Source organism: Vombatus ursinus, unplaced genomic scaffold (assembly GCF_900497805.2).
Source record: "Vombatus ursinus unplaced genomic scaffold, bare-nosed wombat genome assembly UNPS02004691.1, whole genome shotgun sequence".
Lineage (NCBI taxonomy): Eukaryota > Metazoa > Chordata > Mammalia > Diprotodontia > Vombatidae > Vombatus > Vombatus ursinus.
In genome coordinates, this window is record NW_020944469.1 from 7,197,878 (window position 1) to 7,215,889 (window position 18,012).

General features: G+C 41.8%; 1 protein-coding gene across 2 annotated transcripts in view; it reads left to right on the top strand.

Annotated features, from left to right (window-relative positions):
- Positions 1–18,012, top strand: part of DACH2 (dachshund family transcription factor 2) — a 415,832-nt gene that overhangs the window by 345,888 nt on the left and 51,932 nt on the right. The gene's annotated exons all lie outside the window — the stretch shown is intronic.

Sequence of the window (18,012 nt, forward strand, 5' to 3'; positions counted from 1 at the left end):
GTCTCCCAAGATAGTTAGATGGTCTCTTTGTACATAAGCAAAAGAAGCTCTTCACTGTCTTTATGAGGTTCAGACATTCTTCTCGTTGAGCTCAAGGGTTAACAGAGAAATTGGAAAGTCCTTGCTGGATTCAACTTACTGCACTTGCTTACTAATTATATGGATGAGCATTTTAGTTTGGATTTGGAATAATGCATGGTTTTCATTTCATTGATCGATGGTTGATTTCCTTGCCACATGTTAAGTCTTTTTTCAGCCAAACACTGAAGGGCTATACCCTATGGGGCTCCAAGATGCAAATGATTTATTTCCGAGTAGTTGTCTGTCTCTCAATCTAGGTGGAGTATATTAAACTCCTGCATTCAATTCATAGTAACGGAATGACGTGTACTCAAAAAGGCAATCAGATTGGAGTTTATAGTATAACTTTGCATCTATGTCCTGAGGAAATTTTGTTTTCTGAGAACTTTTATTTGTGTCCAGCTGTATGGCGACTTGAAGGACATTCCGACTGTGAAAGCAGTTTTTCTGGGGGTGGTCTCATGAAGTGAAAGAGACATAGGATTCATCACTGCAAATTGCCCACAAACCAGGAGGCCTAAATCTAGGATTTGGCCTGTGTTCTGAGGTACTTGTTGTCGAGTCTTATGAACAGTCAGCTGGAGCGCTAGGACTGATGTATGACAGCTGATTTTAATAAGCTACCCAGTGGTATGTACTGGCATTTCAAAATCTCTTGCTGTGAAACAGCACACTTTTACCCATTTCAATCAAATAGGTTGGTCCCATCTTTACATCCTGGTGAGGACATTAATATACAGGGTGGCATGTTGAGCCTTGCTGTGGATAGAGTGAAAAGCTTTCCTGCAAATGGCATTTCCTATGTCATACCACTTCCATTTCGTTTATTAAGACAAAATATATTTTCCTCAAATACATTTTTAGTTATTAAAAGGGAATATAGTAGAAGTAGGAGTATCAACATTTATTAAGTATGACAAGTAAGCAGTTTATATGACTATGGCAAACATCTGTTTTCACATCTGCTTTGAGTAATATCATCATGATTTTAAAAATGATTTATAGCTCTGCAAGCTATAAAAACACCAGCTTTGTTGGTACCTCGACATTTTCAGACAATGAGGACATTCGGGGAGGTATGACTAGAGTATGCCTCAAAGACAATAGCCCTTGTGAAAATATGCGACAATCAGGGTAACAGACCTCCCAAACCAAATAGTTTCCTATCAGCAATGGAGTCTGGGTTGATCTGGTAAAATGTGAAAGTCATTTTAGTCTTGTGTCTGCATGAGGGCTAGAGGCCAGCCATTTTGGTTGCAACAATTCAGTAAGCCTGGTCAAGCCATTGGTTTGTGGTTTTCTGTGTTATCTGATGGTGGGAACAAGCAGGTAAACTGGTGACTCTTGACCTCATTTAGACATAGCTTTAGGTGTTCCGTGACCCTTTGGCGTTGAGCTCCACCGCTAGGATAGGGTGCTGGACGTGGTCTGGTGTGCAGAAGATGAACCCCAGCCACCACCTCATCCACACAGAGAATCCTCACGACAACATACCCCCAAGGAGGGGGATCCCCTCCCACTTCCCATGGCAGCCCATTCAAGCTCTAGTCAACTCTGTTTGTTAGGAAGTGGTTCTTGATACCAAGCTTATATTTGCCCATTGGCTCCAGTGCTGCCCTCTTAGAACAAACAGAACAAGTTTAATCCTTCCTGCTTGTTACAGCCCTTTAAAAACTTAAAGACATTTATTATGCCTCGCCCCTCACCTCAATACGTTCCAGACTAAACATCTCTTGTTCTTTCAGCCAATCCTCATGTGACATCGACTAGGGGGCCTTTATCATGCTGGTTGCCTTCTTTGGGAAGCTTTGCAGCTTCTCAATGCCCTCCTTCCATTTCATGTTCAGAGATGAACATGGCACTCTAGATGTGGTCTGATGAGAGCAGGGTACAGAAGTAACACAAGCCAAGATTCCATTGGTGTTTTGGCTGCCATATATTTGAGTCACACCAGGCTTCCGGTCCATTCCTTGATCTTTTTCAGGTAAGCAGCTTCTTCCTCCATCTGAACCCAAGTATAAGACCTGTCGTTTATCCTTGTTGAATTCCATCTTGGGAGACTCCTCCTAAGGCCCTTACCAGGCAGAACCTTTTTAGGTGCTGTCATCCCCAGCTTACTGTTACCTGCAGATGCCATAGACATTCCATCTAGGCTTTTATCCAAAGCATTGATAAAAATGTAAAAACAGTAGAGGACCAAGCACAGATCCCTGGGGGGAGGGGGCAGTACACTGCAGACCTCCTGTCAAGTTGACATGGAGCCATGAATGAGTCCATTCAGTCAGTCACTTCTGAATCCATCTGATGGGACTCTTATTCTAATTTACATCTCTCCATTTTTTCCACAAGAATGGCACGAAATATTTTATCAAATGCTTTCCTAACATTTAGGCAAACTCTACCTATAACATTCTCCTCTTTTTTTCTAGCTTGGTAATCCTTTCAGAAAAGGAAATAAAGTTGGTCCGTCTATGGTGAAGCCATACCAGCTCTTAATGATCTAGCTACCTTCTTTTCTTGGTGTTCCCTAACTCTTTCCTTAATGATGAGCTATTTTGGAATATTCCCAGAAATAAAGGCAAAGCTCACTGGCCAATATTTTGTAAACTTCCTTCTCTTCCCCTTCTTTGGGGGAAAAACCCTAACCCTGACCTTTGGCCTTCTCTGATCACCTGGTACCTCTTCCAATTTCCCCAGTCTTTCAAATATCACTGTGTCTGCCCTTTCTTGCACTACCTGACCACTTAGCTCGTCTGGGCCAGGTTACCAGGAGATGTCACAGACCACCTTAATCTGGCCATCAAGAGCCTCCTGCTCATTCTTGTTCTGTTGCTTTCAGTGTGTGGTTCCTTCATTGTCCGTGGCAGGGAAAGCAGAAGAGGAATTGAGCAGCCGGCTCTGCCTTCTCGTCGTTGTCTGTCATCATTCCATCCAACCCAAGCTGTGGCTCCTATTCCTTCTTTGATCCTCCTTTTTCTCCTAATAGAGCTCAATGAAATAAACCCGACAACCCCTTCCTGCCATCCTTGGCTTCCCTTGCCAGTTCATTCTGAACTCTAGGACTCTTGACGCTATTTTGATAGGTCTGTGACACATTTTTACACCCACCTTTTCTGTCCTCAGACCTAAGCCCAAGTGATCTCCACCATGGTCCCCACTCGACTATACCTTCATATTATGTAATGCCATTCCACTCCCAATTTTCCAGTCCTGTTTCTTTTCTGAATAAAGTCTACTCATCCAGAGCCATATTACAGTTGTGGTTTTTATTCCCCAAGGTCTCAGGGATAGTTATGAGGTCAAATTTGCCTCCATTGCATTAGGACCTAGAGTTCTTGCTTTTTGCCCAAACCTTCATTGTTTGTATATGGAGATTTTAGACCAGGTTTAACTACCAGTTCCTTTCTTAGGGGTTGTCTCCTGTGAACTTCTGGGCATTTCAAATGGTATTCTTGCAGTTACTCTTTATGGGGTCTAACTGAATGATGTGTGCATGTGTACGTAGGCAGTCTTCTCTCCCTTCACTTTCAGTCTTTCTAGTTTAAAGCCATTTTGATTAGATTTGCAAGACCCCTGGTGAGTACACTCTTACCAGCCTCCTCGCTTGCCAAGAATCTGCCATTCCTTTATTTGAAGCTGTGGTCTCAGACACCTTCTTAGCCTCCTGTCTGGACCTCTATCCTTAACTGAGCAACAGTGAGGAAAACTCAACATTAATCAACTGAGCTGTTGAACGAAGGTGGTAGCTGCACGAATAGAGAGAGGGCATCAGATAGGAGAGATTCTGTGGAGGTAATATCAGCAAGATTGAGCCACTGATTTTATATGTAGAGTGAGGAGTTCTCTTTTGGATGTGTTGACTTTTGAATGTCTCTAACACATGTAGTTTGAAATACCCAGCAGGCAGTTGGTAATGTGGGACTGAAGCTCATATGAGAGATCGGTATTGAATGTATAAAGCCTTTTGATGAACGCTGAGTTTGAATTTTACCTCTAATACTTAGTATTTGTGGGGGGAGGGGAGAGGAGAAACGAGGGGCATTTTCCTCATCTCTAAAATGAGCAGGTTGGACTAGAATGAACTCTAAAGATTTTGTCTCCCTTGATCCCTACACAAACCCTGTGATATATAGATACTAGTCCCCCTTTTACAGGTAAAGAAACAGACGCTCAGAGGCCGTAAGTGCCTTGCCCAAGGTCACAAAGCTAGTAAATGTTAGAGCAAGATTGGCTCCCTAGTCTCAGGACTGGAAGTCCACGGGTTTTTTCCAGTACAATGCAAATCAAGTGCATGACTACTTTTATCATTTAATGATCACAAAAGTATTTTAACCCAAAATTTTACTATTAGATTTAAGATGGTTTGAATTTTAGTTTAGCTAATCTTGAGTTGGCACTGATAACATGGATTCTGTGCAGTTACTCCCAGTTTGAGCCGCACTGTCCCCCTTTTTCCAGATAGTCTGGAATTCTACCTGAGTTAGCCCTGGGAGCTACATACAGTCCTTCACACTTTGGTGACAGCTGCTAAAAGGGTAGCAATTAGAACTGTGGGCCAATTTAGAAACCCTTGTTCCATCTGGCCATTGGATAACTCACCTCTTTGGGTGATGCTTATCTGGGACAGAAGAGCATGAATTGTTGGTCCAAACTACTTTAGAAGGCCTTACAAGTTACCTTTCTTTAAAGGAAGATGAAGTATGCATTGGTGGCCTTTCTCTTGGAATCCTTTATCCTTTTCCTTGATCCAAAATTGAATGGAAGGAAACAGAACCACGCTGAACTGTAGGGAATCCACCTATTCAGGCATTATTGTTTTTTAACTAACATTTCATTAGTGGAGAAAAAAGATTCCCTACAACTTGAATTAATCATTTGACAAGAGAGAATTAGGTTGTTTACAGGGGTGAGAGCAAGACAGATGAAACAGGTGCATGGCACCTGAAACAGCAAACAGCAAATGTGATATGGGGATGAATTCTCTGGAGAGAGTACTTTTCTAACAATTAAAATGAAAGCATCCAGATGGGAGAGAACAAGGAATAAGCAATGAAGTAAGGGAGCGAGACATACACAATGTGGAAAGTTTTGTAAAGTGTGCTGTTACTTCCCAACACCTGCAGAGCGTTTGTATCACTCTGCCTTTGGCTCCAGGATTGTCTGTGGGGTGGGCTGACATGACATCATCTTGGAGGGAAAGACTCACTGTTTTACATTTGGTCTTGATTTTCATGTTCTAGACAAACGTATGTGGCTCCAAAGGGGAAGATAGTCTACACACACACACACCACTTCCCCCATTTAAGGGAAGATCTGACTATAATAATCAAAGTCATTTATCAGGAATATTTTAAAATGATGGCAGAAAATCAAAGTACTGAGTTTAAAATTTAGATGAACTGCCATTCTACCTTGATGTCTGTAACCTATATAAGAAAATTATATTGGGTCAAGTTCTGGGGCTTCAGAGCAGGGATAGACCGATTAGGATGAGTTACTTTGATAATTTCCTGTCCAGGCCAACCAGAAAACTGGGCTATCTTGTTAAAAAAAAAACAAAAACCTTCTTGGACTTTTGTTTATAGTTGTAGATTTTGTTTGTTTGATTTTTGCCTTCGATTCAAAATAGCTGGTACTGATAGACTTGCCCATGACATTTTTAGTTTCTCTGACCTGTCTCTGTCATGACTTGAGATGACAAAATTTCACTTTTCCTTAAAAATATTCGAACCTGAAGTCAATTTATTGTTAGGCTTTCCTTAGGCTATCAACTCAGAAGCCAAAGATTTGTATCATTCACTTGTGCCTCAAAGGAATGTAGCTTTGATGACCCGAGCTTGGGGTAGAATTGCATTGTGGCTGATAAAAACAAAGGAGCTTATAATATTGAAAGATGATACAAAAATATCAGTTAACACAAAGTAATACTGTTCTTAGGAGGCTGGATTCTGTGCTGAGAGGAATCTCCAAGATCTGCTAGTTGAGGAGATCTTGATGTTTTTGATGTCATGGGCCCCTTGGATAGTCATGCTGGGGAAGCTTATGGACCCCTTCTCAGAATCATGCTTTTAAATACCTATAATAAAATATAAAGAGTTACAAAGGAAACCAATTTTTTTTTAATTACCAAAATATTTTTGAAAAGTTCATAGAGCCCACGTTAGGCAACTATGATCTATCCAATCCAGCCCTCTCATGTTACTGATCAGAAGGCCTAGGGAGGTTAGATCACTTCCCTAAGGTCACCCAGGTAGTAAGTTACAGGGCAAAGATTTGGCTTCAGGCCTCAACTTGGGGCACTTGTTAAGTCATCCTGAGTTAGGAAAACTCGGTGATCTGCTTCCTTTAAACGGATAGACTTAAGGAAATCTAGAGTTGTTTGGTTTGTGTTTATTATAACAGGGAAAATATTAAAAATGCAGGCAACTCAATATTTGCATTGCTAATAGAGTCTTTCAATGTGTTGACATTTCCATTAGTTTTGAATGGTGTTTAATGATTTCCCATGTTTGGGCGATGCTAGTAGACCAAGTCTAAGGAAGACACGTGGGCCATAATGAGTACACGTGCGTTCTGTTCATTCATTTGGTTCCTATATGCATACACACGTATGTATTCACATACGTCTGCGATAAATATTTTTTACACTTATTACACATAAGGGAATAAGCGTAGGCTTCGAAGCTATGATTTCATTGGCGTGGAAACTTCTCTCACTAAAGCAAATGGATCCCTATGTCCATAACTTAGTCTTAGAAAGTTGGTAGAGGTGCAGAAAATTGGATTGTGTGACTTAGTATTCTAGAGGCAAGAGCTGAATACAAGTCTTCCTGAGTGGAGGGCCAGCCAGACAAGCCTCTGTCCGCTCTACCCATTGCCTCTCGCCTTTAGTGGCACAACAGCTTTTCTAGAGATTCCCACAGTATGAGAATTTCTCATGGTAACTCAGTGCAACAGGCAATAAGAAGGCATATGCTTTAAAATGTCATCGCCCTCTGGCATACGTGGTTTCTGTCTGATGTGGTACACACCTAAGGCAGTCAGATGGTATGCCTGTGAAGAGGCAATATGCAGAAATTGGGAGGCACTTCTAAGACAGAATAGATTTTACTTGCTTTACTTTTGAATTAGCTTATTAATAATGTCACTCATCTCCACCACTCTACCTTGACAAATACGACCTGATCCTAACACTCTTAATTAAAGAGACAGTGCCACTGGTGATGAGCAGATGTAGTGATTCAGATTAAAGAAGAGAAAGTAGAAGTGAAGGCAGTAGACAACAGAAACTGCAAATAAATCAGAAACAAGGGACAGAGATCTGAAGATAGCAAGGCCTTTTCCCTCTCTGTGCCTCAGGTAGCTACCTCCTTTACAAAATGGGGGGATTTGACTAGATCTAGACCTCTAAGGTCACTTCCAGCGCTTGACCTGTGGATTTATGAATAATTTCACAAACGGCAAATGACCACACAAATGAAAAGGGAGAAACAAAGAAAGGAATGGAAATAGAAACAATATTTCTTCCGTGGTAAAGAACTGCCCTGGCCCTCACCCCACCCCATTCTAGGGAAAGGTGACAAAGAAAACTAGGCAGCCCTAAACACCTGGAGAACAATATCCATAGCCTCTGGTGAGCTGGCTGTAAGCCAAACCTTGAGGAAGCTAGAGGGAAGGAGGAGTACACGGGAGAAGAGACAGAGGCAGTAGTTTGCAGCCAGCAGTATCCTGCCCTGAACACTCGCTGTATGATAGCAGGACATAGAAATTAAGAATCCCTTGGGTCCGAGCCTTATTCCCTTTATATTAAAGGACAAGGAACATCACTTCTGACTGACTGGGTCTAAAATACACCAAATGAGAAGAATTTCCTGGAAACTAAAGTCCTTGAGCTTTATCAGAAGATAATGAGACACTCTGATGCCTCATTGGAGCATGGCTGTGACTCCGGGTCCTGGAAGGCTGTGATAGCCCAGCATAAGCTTTATTGACTCCTACAAAGCTCGAAAGGGTTTAAGTCTGGGCCTGATGATAGGCCCACATGTCTGTTGTCCAAGAATCAGCCTAGCTAAAAATAGAGACACTCTGCTGCAGAGGACTTGGTATTCATTGTTTTTAACTATTGTAACTCATGAAAACTGTTTTCAAAAGGGAGAAGGGGGTTTTGACTGGTGTTGGTGAAGGAAGTACCCACAATGGTAAATCACATATCCTTGAAACGTTGAAAGCAGGAACTGGGGATTTCTCCCATTGGATAATCGTGTTAGTGATATCAGATGATATCCAACATTCCCTACTTCAGAGGAACTCTACCCCCTTGAGATTTCCTTATCATTTTGACTAGAGAATCTCATGATTTGTTCATTATTTTCCCAAATAATACTTGGCAGATTTTGGTTCAGGCCAGGCCTGACTCCAAGCTCAGTTCTGGAATGAAGTGAAACACTCATAGACCAACAGATATTTGACAACAGAGACATTTAATCAGGTAACTGCAGAAGCCCTATAGAAGTACATCTGTGACTTCTCATAGACACTGGTAAACAGGAAGCCCCATGAATGGCTCCAGCCCTAGTCCCCTGGACTAATCAAGTCTCAGAAACAGCTTCCCTGCCTTTTAAGGGCATTGTGGGGAACTAGCCCAGTCCATTTGGCAGGGACCTTCTTAACCATAGGCAGGCTCCTCTGACAGACCACCCTATCGCAATCCTGGATGGTGGTTTTCAGAGTGAACAAGGAGACAGCAGCTAGAGGGCCATTTTCGAACATTTCTGAAGAAGTTACTACCTTCTGCCTTCTTTGGTTGAAAATGGCCACTGTTGGTTTACAACTATCTTCTGCAAAATTCAGAAAAGAGCTGCTCTTGGCTTTAGTGCCTTGTAGCTAGAGCTATAACTAGGTATTGTTTTACCTGAAGCAAAAACCGTTTGGGGAGTGGGAACAGTTGCTCAGAGGATACCCTGGCCGAGGAGCAGCTCTACTGGGAGAAGTGATGGGCTCGAGAGTGGGCCAAAGGAAGACTGCAGGGAGGAAGCATGTGCCATTCCCCTGTGTCCCCCCCTCCAGAGTCAGCATCCTGGAAGACAACTCCATTTTCCCCACGTAACCTATGGTTCTTCTGTCAGCCATGATTTTTTTTTTTTACTTTCTGTTTCATAGACAACTTAAGAAATCCTAATTATTTCCCTCAGAGCCAGGTCCCCTCTCACTTTGGTACAAGTACTTCTCTAGATGGATTTTGTTGTGACATTTGACCTTGATGCTTCTATGTTAGCCCAGATCAGAAACAGAACTCTCCATATCTCGATGGTTGGAAGCCCACCAAAGAACTGACCTGGTGCTATTCATTCCATAAACATTCACTTAGTGCCTACTATGTGCAAGGCCCTGGGCATACAAAGATAAAACCAAAACAGCACCTGCCCTCATGATGCTTGCATTCCTCTAACAGATGCAGTGGCCCTTACTTAACTTCTGCAAGCTGGGGCCATGTGCATTTTGAGTCTGCCAGTAGGTGACTATGTGGAGATTCATGGATGTTCATTTGTATTTACCAGCATACTTCTCTGTAAAGAGAGATACAGATTAAAAAAAAAGAAAAAAGAAAAATGCTATTGAAATCTAGAGTCTACTGTCCTAAAAGAGGTTGAAAGCCAGTGAATAGAGAAGCCCGAGTGCCAGTTATTATCCTGACTCCTTTAATTGCTGATGTGCTCCTTTGATCAGCTTTCTCCTCGGCATGCCATTCCCAAAGCAGTCTTTCAGTTTTCTTTTGCCCCATGAGCCCATTCCACACACAGGTTTCCAGTGCCAGTTTTCCATTTGACAGAGTCCTCTCCCCCACCTTGAAAACAGTGAGTAGTTTAATGAATACAAATGACTGGAGAAATGGACAGCGTGAAGGGTGAAATCTCTCCTGCCAGGAGCTCAGGCCGCTGGAGTCCGAGGTGTGGGAGGTTGCCAGGCAATTCTTGAAAAGACAAAGGAAACCTTCTAGATATGTAAGATCTACCAATGATAGATGTCCTGCGCATATGGTTTGACTCAGTGCTGCCTGGTATTTTGCCCTCTAGGCAAAAGAGGCCAAAACTGCACTTAGGAAGAGATTTAAGTTGTTGTTCAGCCTTGGGCGTGGTTGCCCCGTAGCCTCAGACATATACAGATCAAAAGGGATTTGGAGGACAGGGGAAGCTGAGAAATGGTTTTTTAAAAACTCTTTGTGTAAATGTACATGCAAGTAAAATAAAAATAACACCAGGAGATACATTTCATGACAAAGAAGTATCCAAAGGGAGAAATGAAGATGGCCAGTCCCAAATATCCATCCCTTAAGAGCTGTGAGATAACTGGGAATTAGTATCTTGGAAGATCTTCACTGCCTACAAAGCATGGGCTTTTATAAGCACTTGTTGGGGTCTGTCATTGTATGGCCATGACCAGTGATTCTGTGCTACCCTGTGGGTGGACAGGGAAGCTAAGCTCCTCTCCAGTCCCCTCTTGGACTCTCCAGGAATGATCACCATCATCAAACATTTACTGAATGCCCATTAAGCACAGAGCAGCATGCTGGGCTATGACTCTAGATGTGTGGGGAGCCCAAACAGAAATGGGGGGTGAGTGTTTATGGGATATGCCAGCTAGGATAGATTGATTGGTTTAATATGTGCCAACTATGTGCCAGGCAGTCTTTGGTGCTGGGGGAGCCAAAAAGAGAATTCTGTTCCATGCAACAAGCATTTCTTTAGCACCCGTTTTGTGCTGGGCACTGTGTTATGGCCCGAGGTTACAAAGACAAAATAGTTGGGGGAGCTAGGTGGCAAAGTGGATAGAACAATAGCCTTGGTGTCAGGAGGACCTGAGTTCAAATCCAGCCTCAGACACTTGATATTTACTAGATGTGTCACCCTGGGCAAGTCACTTAACCCCATTGCCTAGCCCCCCAAAAATAGACAAAATAGTTGCTCCTTTCAAGGAGCTTGCTTTGTGATGAGAGTAATAACACGTACACAATTAATTAAGAAGCACTTACTAAGTGTGTACTATATGCCAGGTACTATGCTAAGTGCTAGGGATGAAAAGAAAGGCAAAAGAAAGTCCCTGCCCTCAGAGAGCTTACAGTCCAATGGGGGAGAAAACATGCAAACAACCATGTACAAACAAGATATAGACAGGATAGACAATGGAGATAATCAACCAAGGAAAGGCATTAGCATTAAGCAAAATTAGGAAAGGTGGAAGGTGGTGTTTTTATCTTATACTAGTGACAACAGGGGGCCACTGAAACTCCTTGACATGACATGACCTAAGCGTTAGGAATGTCAACGTGGCAGCTATCTTGAAGCAGGGAGATCGATTAGGAGACGGTGGCAGTAGTCCCGGTGAGCAATGATGAAGGCCATGCGAATAGTGAGAAAGGGACAGAGGCACAGAGATGTTATAGAGACACAAGAAATATTGCCCATGCCCTCAAGGAGGTTACAATTTAATACAGCATATAAGCTGTGTGTACAAATCACTGTAATACAAAAGAAATTATGAAACATGCACAATAACAGTTGCAAATAAGAAAAAAGAGAGATGACTTCTGACTAATAGGATCAGGGAAGCATTTTAACAGATAGAGATTAGTTGGGGAAAAATTGCCATTCCAGGCATGGGAAAAGGTTTGTGCAAAGCCAAGGCAAGCAGGGGACGTGCTTGGGGGACAGCAAATCCTCTCAATTGTCTATGGAGGCGAGAGAGTAAATGAAGAGGAGGATGTCCAAAGCCACTGGGGGAGAGTTATTCATGCTGTGGTAACAGTATTCACAATGACGTACTGTTTCTCATGGCTGGAAATAACAACCTGTACTTAGGGCCTTCCAGTTGCACCTTAGATATGATACGAGGTGCAAAAACTGGTAAAAAAGTAGCATGTTTCCTATGTTGGTCAACTCACTTTTATAGGATCTTAGAATTCTGAACCAGAAGGGATCTTGGCAAAATCTAAACCTTCCTTTCCAAAAGGGAAAACTGAATCTAGAGAGGAGAAATGAAGTGGCCAAGGTCTAGATCACAGTAGATAGTTTAAACATTAATTCTATATTCAGGAATTGCTATTTAAACATTTTCACCACTTGAGTCCAATAATAATAGCTACCATTTTGCTAGGCAGATGATACTATTAACCCCATTTCACAGATGAGGCAACTGAGGATTAGGTGACTTACCCAGGATCATGGCCAGCAAGTGTCTGAGGGTGGGAGTCTACAGTCTTATAGATATTCAGAAGAAGATCCCCAAGAGCTTTATACAGTAGATTTGGTTAAACCCCTCAAAAGAGTAGGAACAGTTCAGCCCTATTGACTTGTCCTTCCCAGTTCTTCTCTTCCTTCTTGTAGTTAACTGCAAGCTTGTTGCCACACTCATTACTCTGCCTATTTCCAGACTAGACTGCAGTAATGGCTGAGCCCTAGACTTTGGCCTGCAAACCCTCATTCCTATCGAGAAGGTTCTCGTTTCATATAAGAGAAGCTGCAAGTATTTGAACCTTTGTTGAGTTTGGCTAATTTTTTCTGGTTCTCTCTCCTAAGAAGCAAATCCAGATGAGCACAGCTGTATTTTTATATTTACATTAAACATTGAGATAGCCCCAGAGACTCTGTCTTTTCTCTTTATCTGTACTAATCAGGAAGAAGGAAGCCAAAACTGTGTCCTCCTGTATAATGTCCTCTACAGAACTAGAGGAGGTCCTAATTCAAAGATAGGATGAAATAAATAAACAGCCAACTTTTAGTTTGAGGTTGGACATTGGAAACAGGACAGATGAGACCACAATGTAAAGGTTACTATGAAGTACAGGCACAGGGAAGGGAAACATTCAGATGAGCCCTTATTTCCCACTCCCTTGAGGCCACTCTCAGTGTTATGTACAAGCAGGCAAGGAGGCAACAGCATCTGGTAGCAATAAAGGCTTTCTTTTCTGTGCTACCACATCAGCTCTGGAGAAATGATGGGAACGAGCGGCTGAGGATTTTTGCTAGCAGTCGGTAACACTGCATGGGCTTGGAGATAAGGACCTGAGAAATGTAGAAAATAGAGGCAAGGCTATTTTGGAAAAGGGTAGAGATTCCCATTTTCTCTGCTGTGTGCCAAGATTTGTGTATTTGAACTGTGAGCAGTTGGCCTGTTTTCAAAATGGATAAATAATGATGTTTGCTGGGGGAAACGATTATCCTAAAAATATTTTAAAAGGACTCTCTCTGTTTTTGTTTGTCTATTAAGATCATATTCAACGTATTGAAAGTATATTATGTACAGACAGAAAGAGCTCTACTTGCGTCTCTCAAATACTTCTTCTGTCATTCTAAATGATTGCTCCCCACCCAGGGCTCTTTGCGCTTTTGTCTGAAGTGGGATTTCTGTGCCATTCTGTTTTCTAATAGTACTTTCAAGTACAAGGACATCTCTTAGTGCAGCTAAAAAAAACTTGGCAATACAACTTCTTTGTCTTAACAAGAGTACTTTTTTCGAAGATTTTTCCCCTGTTTGGAATGATTAAAAAAAAAAATGACCCAGTGAGCAAAGGTCATTGATTTAGCAACTCTTCGTGGGAGGAATGCTGGGTGTGGAGTCAGAGCCCTTGGGTTGAAACCCTGGCTCCATCAGTTTGCTACCTGAGTGACTGACCCTGGCAAGACACTCTCTCTGGGCCTCAGTTTCCACAGCTGTAAAGTGGGGAGGGCTTCTGTTAGATGATCTCGAAGGTCCCTGTCAGCTCCTATAGTCAGTGATCCAATGAAATCTATTTAACTTTGCAAAGAACCATTTTATAGAATTTCAGTACCCAGTCAACAGGATGTCATTCCAAGTGTCATCACATGGTCCCTGCTTGCCATGGGGTAATCCACTGTCTGTTCTAACCTCTCAAGTAACGAGAAGATGCATTCTGATTGATGGAGTCCAAGTGCAGAGGCACATGAAAAAGCCCAGTCAGTTAATAGTACAAAATCCCTGTGCCCACAGGGGTAAAAATGTACCCAGACCAAAGGAAGATGAGTTTAGCCTTTAAAGGTCTAGGCTGATATCATGGTCGGTGAGACAAGAAAGATGGCCATGTGGCAATTCAGCCCCTCGATGTCTGGAGGCAGTTAAGTGGCACAAAGAACTGGACCTGGAATTGGAAGGACCCAGGTTCGAATCTGCCTCAGACACTTAGTAGTTATATGACACTGGGCAAGTGCCATAACCTCTTTCAGCCCCTCTATTTCCTCATCTATAAAATGGGGATGATAATAATAGCACTTGCCTCCCAGGGTTGTTATGAGGATTCATGGAGATAGCATATGTAAAGTACTTTGCAAACCTTGAGGTGCTATATGAATTGTAGCTATTTTCACGATGATATGAAATTGTTTCTTTTTTTGTGCTTTCTTTTTTCTTTTTCTTATTAATTTATTTTGATTTATCAATAATCATTTCCATAAGCTTTTGCGTTTTACATTTTTCTCCCCCTCCTTACCCGCCTCCCTCCCCAAGACGGTGCGCAATCTGACATAGGCGCTATACATTGTGAAATTGTTTCTTAAAGATCTATTTCCCAGTGACTCCTGATCTGTTAATTTGAAGTGTTATTGTGGGTTCTCTTCCCCTCCTTCACAAGGACAAAAGTTCTAGGACAGCCCATTCTAAACTTGACCTGTGTCCCTTGGATTTTAATGGGTCCAGACTTATCGATTCCATGGGTGGAGATAACTTCCTTCACTGTTAGAATTCTGTAACTTAGAGTGTCAGAGAGCTCCCTGGGGCACTGGGAAGTTAAGTGAGTTGCCTAGGGTCACACAACTCAAGTCTTTCAGGGTTCAAGGCTCTATCCACTCTACCACACTACCTTCTCTCTAAAACCAATTTGTATTTATTTTTTCAGTGTTCTTTTTTAAATAGTATTTTATTTTTTCCAATTACATGTAAAGACAATTTTTTTTTCATTTTTTTAATAAAATTTTGAGTTCCAAATTTTCTCCCTCCCTTCCTACCTTTTTCCCTCCCTAAGATGGTAAGCAATTCATACAGTTAAACCTATTTTTTAGGAGAGGTCAATGACATACACAAAATATGCATCTTTTTCTTGCTTGATTCTGCAAATATCTTAGGCGACAGTCTACACGCACATATGAAGCAGCCCTTTCTGTAACTGTGTCCCATTAATAGCTGTTCATTAGGCAAAAAGGTCAGCCTCACATGCCTTGCCAACGAGTATATCAACATAGAACAACATAGTCATAAAGGAATTTTAATGCACCATTTTCGTGATCTTTAAAAGTCCGCCAATGGACTAACACCGGCGTCAAGAGGAACTACTGTGCTTGTTTCTCCCAGAATTGGAAGGTGCTCTTAAGTAGACACAACCTATATCAAGTTTAGCTCTTCTGGTGAATAGTGGAGTTAATGGAAAGGGTGCTGCTGGACTTGAGGTCAAAAGAAAGCTGTGTTTAGCTCCTCAAGTTTCTTTATCTGTCAAATGTGGGGATACAATCTCGAGCACTCATTTCATGGGATTTTTGGAAAGATCAAATGAGATAATGTTTTATAAAGTGATTTGTAAACCCTTAAAGTATGGAGAAATGTTTGATTTTTTAAAAATGATCTCATTCAATCCTTACAACCCTGTGAAACAGGCACTCCAGGTAACATTAACCTCCTATCAATGGAGATAATTCAAGACACTTATTAAGCACCTACTATTAGAGGAGGCGTTGTGACGTATGGTAGGAAAGCAAAGGCAAACTAGGCGGCCTCTGCCTAACCCTCAAGGAATTTTACATTAGGTTTGGGAGTTGGGCTTGGGTCTTAGGAACACCACAGCTAAATTAATGGAAAGCAATTTGGAGGGGGAAGAGAGCCTGAATGAGTCATGGAGAATGAGAGCAGGGAAGGCCCCTTGGAGGAGGTGGCAGCTGAGCTAAGCCTTGAAGACAGGTAAGGATTCTGAAAGGCCAAGAGACTACGTTCCAGGTCCACGCAAATGCCTAATACTTGCTTGGAGACACTGAAAGGTGATTGTGGGGTTCAAGGGAAGTGATATGTGTAAAGGAATTACCAACCTTGATGTTCACACAAGTGTTGGCTAGTGGTATCTTACTAATTATAGTTACAATAAGGCTTTCAACTGGCGGGGGAATTAAATTATTAGGGGGAAAACCATTCCTATTGAGGCTGAAACTCCTGTGTATTGTTGGCCCATTTAAAATGGCAAGAGGGGTGGTTATTCAGTTGGCTAGACCCAGTATTTTTTTCCTCTAATGTTATTAAGATACTTTGGCTGGGGCATTATTTAAAAATCACCTTTCTGTGTCCCCTTCACTTCAGGTAAAACACAACAAAGCAAGGATGAAGAAACATTATCTACTGGGATCCTAAGTAGGAAATTTCAAGAAAGGTGATAACAGTGTTAATATACGTGAAATCAAACTTTCCAAGTCTGTTCCTATGCTCTGTGATTTCAAGTCAATTCTATTGCAGGTAAACAAAATTATAATTAGGAAAGGAAAGCCCCTAAAATACCATTCCACGCATTTCAAAGTGAATACCAGAGTATCCCTCCCTCTCATCCCTCCTCCTTTGGGGAATCATCCCAGGTTTGGGATTCTCCATATTATATGGTACCTTCCATAGTCCTGGATAATCAATGGAGAATCTGCTGCTGTAAGCGAAGCATCACTGGACAGCTTTTGATCACATGAAGTATTTCTAAGGTGATAAATGGATTTTTTCTTAGGAACACTATAATTAGTGATAAGAGCTTTGAACAGAAAGATTGTACAGCCTGGGAAATGTGAGGATCAGTAATGATGCCCACCCCCAAAGTCCTTGTTATTTATCAAGTTTCTCAGCTCTCCAGATACATTCTAAGAAAAACATTGCAATATGCTCACATGTGCTTAAATGAAGGGGTGGATTTCATTTGTGGGGAGGGGGGAATGAAACCACTATTTCCCTGGCTATTTCTCCTCTTGTGAAAATTGCATAGGCCTTATAGACAGAGGAGGTGGTCTGAATCTACTTGTCAAAATCAGTTTGCCCCTATTTTCATTCATTTTACTTTTAAAGAAACAGTACTTAAGAAGACTGGATCTCAAGTTCAGACTTATATGGGTGATAGAAGTGAAAACCGATTTTGAAGTTCGGTTCAGTTTGCTCACAGAGCCAAGAGTACAATGCCATGGTGAAGTGACTCATCTTATTTGCTTCTGAGTATTAAAGATTTACTTTGCCTAGTTGGAATCAATCACAATGTCATAATGGACAGAAAATGAAACCTCTTCCCCTCAGAGTCAGATTTCTTTGCTCAGTATTAAGGTCCTATGTGCCAGGCACTATGGTAGTGCCTGGGGCTACAGAAACAAAACAAAACAGCAGCCCCTGCCCTCAGGGAGCTTCCATTTGGATATTCATATTGAACCTTACGTACTGTATGTCATCTGAGCCTCAGGACAACCCAGAGGTAGGCACTGAAGGTAGTATCATTCCCACTCTTATCCCCATTTTACAGATGAGGAAACTGATGCTCTGAGAAGAAATATGACTTAGCCTTTGTTACCTAGAGCTGGTAATTGCCAGAGCCAGATATCAACACATGTCCCTCCTGACTCCAAGTCTAGCACTCTGTCACCTGCAAGAAAGCTGTAATTATGATGGTTTCAGCTCATGTGGCAAATGTTCTGGGATATTACTAGGAGGTTTGCATTTAAAAAAAAAAAACAGAACAGTTACCAAGTAGGATCAACTTTGAATCAGAATCAATTAGAGATTTTTAGGCGCAAAAATCCTACCAGCACTAGAAGGAAAAGAAATATTTGGGAGTTCTCACAGAAACACAATGTTAAATACAGACAGTATGTTCTTGGAAGTACCTTTCCTTGCTTATTTCACGTCCCCTTACTTCGCCTGGAT